Raw genomic sequence first — 4291 nt, forward strand, 5'->3', positions numbered from 1 at the left:
TCTATGGAAAAATAGAAAGAATTATCATAATCTTATTAGCTAGAACCACCAAAAATGCTGTAATATATTGGCTGTGCATAGAAAAATGGTGTTCATTTAAAAAAATAAATTTAGTCCCTTTTGATAACAGAAAAAATGTGTTCTCTGTGATTACTTCTGGTGTGGTCCTGTAAATTAATAGAGGAATATGATGTCTCTTCAATTCTCCTCAGCTGGAAAAAATACAGAAAAAAAAAAATTAAGCAAATCTGCTTTTAAATGCACAAGAGGAAAAGACGTACCAAAGGGGCTTTTAAGGTATGGCATGGGTTTTTTACACGCAAATTTAAATGTCATTCTGGCTGTGCATCCTGGAATAAAGACAGGGCTCCAAACTGTCTTTTTCAACTCATCAGATCTTTGATGAAAACCTTTGAAAACTAAGAACTTATTTGACTCCTTCTTAAAGTGCTCATTAGCCTGATTTAGAAATACCAGCAACTAATGACGTCTGGGGAAAATATGTGCCTGTATCTCTACAAAAACATCAGCTTTTGCTGCTCAGTGACATTTTCTGCTATGAATTTTTGTTATTACTGAGTGGCATGCAATATTCAGAAGTTCATTTGATTCCCATTTCAAAGGGCTCTTTTCAGACCCAGTTGCAGAATTCTCTTTGATTTGGAAGCTCAGTAACTGTTGAACTTTGACATTTGTACAGACAGCATTTGCATGGAGGAAAAAATACCTTCTGCTCCCTTACAGAAAAGCACGAAAAAAACCCCAATCTTAAATGCCTCTTGTATATCAAGATCAACTATGCAAAACATTAGGTGTAAAATTTTAAAAACCTGTGGAAAATGAAACAGAAAGGGAATATGGCTGGAATAGAACTAATTTCTTCTTCAAGTGTCCAGACGAGGATCTTCTGAAGAAACAATGGCCAATGACTTGAATTAACTCTGGGGTTATAATATTCAAAAATTAGCAGATCATCCAAATACTCAAATCTTGGTGTGTTAACTCGTGTTGAAAAAATAGCAACACCCTCTTCTTTTGTAAGGGCAGTGTATCAGATGGAGGATGACTGATACAGGACTCAAGATGTGACCTTTCAGGTTTTACTCCCTTTGAATCATTTCCTCTTGTAATCAGTATATACAAGATTATGTCACAAAGTCTATGGACTATCAACAGTACAAAGGACAGAGAAGAGAGAAATTGCAGATTACAAATATGTGGCTGCAAGAGGAACACAAAAGAGACAAAAAGGTGAGAAAATGGTATCTGAAAAAGATGACAGTATGTAACAAACTCTTTTTGCCATTCAAACCAATAATTATCTTCAATAAAATATAAGCCTTGGCATGACACTTCAGGATCTGTGTTGATTGTGATGACTGGAATGAAATCTATCACTTTGCTAAAGTTCACTCAATATGTACCAATAACCAACTCATTTTATAGATAATTTTTAAATGAAATCATAAGAGCTGCTGTGCTTGACAGTCAACATCACCTACTGCATCGATGGCAACATCCACTCATTTTTCTTCAATTCAGACTTGTGAAAGTATTTGAAGTGCTCCATGCATTGTTTTTCTATGAAATTCCTAAGTGATAGTGGTGAGGAATTTCATAAATTGTGAATTTTCTGTCATTCATATACCACATGGACAAATCTTAGTACTGAGTCTATGCTACTTTCTGTGGCTGTTGGCAGTACCAGCAAATCAGTAGCCTTATAATTTTTTATACCTTGTCCCTTTGTACATAAAATTGTTCTAATTTTCTTGAAGCATAAGTTGTGAATGAGCGACAAAGCCAACAAGTGTGCAGTACTGGACACATATTTATTTTCTCTCATATTTGAAAGTAATTTCATATTTGAGGATGTAGCTATTAGATCTCAGCACTTCTTAATATAAAAATACAATTAAGAGAATACTTATCAGCTATTATGTACCTTTCATAAAATGGAGATACATTTAGCAAATAATAGTCCTATATAGATTATTTTTCAGTTTTCATCTTAACAAGAACAATAAAAGACATAAAACAATTTTGCTCTGAAATCAAGGATGAAGAAATGTGTGGGGGAACCTGACCCTTCACATTCTTTTTTCACCAACCACTCAGTGATTTAATCTATATAATCTCTTTTGTCATCATACAGAGACTTCACATTTTTTTCCTGTAAGGTATCATGGTCAGAAGGAAAAGTGAATGAGGACAGTAAACTTTCTGGTGGTAAGACTAAATGATCTTAATAGACTTGCCACGTAATGACTAATGACACCTAATTTTATTTTTTTTTTTTTTATTAGCACATTAGCATTTGAATCAGAATCTACCCTTAACCTTCATCTTTTGAGCAACTAAATTTAAGAGACTGACATTTTGGTTAAGTTTTCTGTATGTGATACATTGTTTTTCAAACAAACAGAATGCAAAGTTGCTTCCCCAAAATTTTCTAAATATGTGCAACAACTCAACAAAAACTATTTTCGAGCAGATGTAAGATATAATCTAAGGTATCTGAAGTATGAAAAATTATGCAAAATAAGAAAAAGCAATTATGGTTCCCAATTTGCTAATCAAAAGTAAAATGCTCAGAGTGCATATATTTAACCATGCAGCTGTCTGAAAAGCACCTGCCTTAGGTACAGCAATTCACCAACTTTGAATCTTCAAAATCCAGAAAAACAAAACTTTAAAAACAAATCATTATATCATTCTAAAAATACTATGCTTTTAAAAAGTATTTTGGCACCAGTCTTCTTTCACTGTGTTTTTTGAGCACTAATTTAAAGCAGGGCAAGACTTTTACTTTATCATTCATCTGAGAAGCTGGATATTTAAAAAATCATGAAGGATGATGCACTTGTCTAAACTCTGGATGCTGACATGTAAAGCCCCACATCTGAGGTATCTATTCTGCATTTTGCTAGAAGTCCTTTACGCAATCAACAGAAAGAAATAGGCATTGTGAGCGTGCCAGACACTCAAACTACCCTCAACTCATAAAGCACATATTTTCTGCTCAGTATTGTCAAGGGAAAATAATGGCATCTCAAATGTAAGTATTTTAAAATAAATTAGATGAATCTCACTTCATGTGTCCACAACATGTAATCACTCACCTTTCAGTACTGTAAGAACTGGAAACCCCACAGAAGTCTGAATTTCTTACTCTCTGTATGCTTTTATTCTGATTGGTTTTGTACCATTTCCAAAAGCACAATCTGCTTTTTTTTTTTTACAGTAAGTAGGAATATTTTTCCCCCACCATCTTTCGTCACATCAGGCCACTGCATTTTTTTTTTGAGGTCTGTTTAAAAACAGAAATTCAAGACAGAGTCACTCTGTCTCAAATTAAAACAGGAACAGAAATTCATAGGAACAACTAGGCTGTGTACATGTATCAAAAACACAATATTTGACAAACAGGAGGAATTAGACGTTCATGCATTGTTGCAGAGCTGAAATGTAATGGGATTATTATGGAAACACAGCAGAATTGTTCACAGGAATGGAGCACTGCAATGGATAGGCACAGACCTTCCAGGAAAGACAGAAAGAGGGGGATAATGTGCTCTATGCAGATGACTCTTCACCACAGTCATCTATAGTCAAGAGGGAAAAGGTTGGCTGAAAGCACAGGCTGAGGGTCTAAGGAAGCCCAAAAAGAATGGACATGCTGAAGGATTGCTCCTACAGGAAACTCAGCCAGGAAGAGAAAAGGAAAAATTAAGCTTCTTTAAGGCACAGTTACAGACCTTGGTTCTCATGGAGGAATTTAACACCTCAGCATCATCTGGAAAGGCAATGAAGCATAACCAATATTCCAAATTTCTAGGGTGTGTTGGGAGACATCTTGCTGCAGCTATTAGAGAAGCTGCTCTGCAGAATCTGCTACTCATAAATAAGCAAGCAGACAGTCACAGTGTCAGGCTTGCCTGTAATGAACATGAGATAGTAAAGTTTAAAAATATTAGACAAGTAGCAAAATAAAGAGTTTGGTTTTGCAGATGTCAGACTTTGGCTCGTTCAGTGATCTGCTTCAGAGGGATGTATTGTAGGGCAAGTGGCCAGCAGAGCTGCTTGATTTAAAGCACATGAATAGTCCTTCTGATGTGCAAAAGAGTAAGCAGACATGGTTTGGCTAAACTTGAAACTGCTATCCAAGCTCAAATGCAAAAAAACCCCAAATCAACCAAAACAAAAAACCCAACCAACCAAACAAAAACCCTACACAAACAAACAAAACCCCACAAAACCCAAACTAAACCAAAAATCTCCAACCAAAACA

The sequence above is a fragment of the Empidonax traillii genome, unplaced genomic scaffold, assembly GCF_003031625.1.
Source record: "Empidonax traillii isolate 1590-97213 ecotype Southwest subspecies unplaced genomic scaffold, ASM303162v1 scaffold176:size2985712, whole genome shotgun sequence".
NCBI classification, from domain to species: Eukaryota; Metazoa; Chordata; class Aves; order Passeriformes; family Tyrannidae; genus Empidonax; species Empidonax traillii.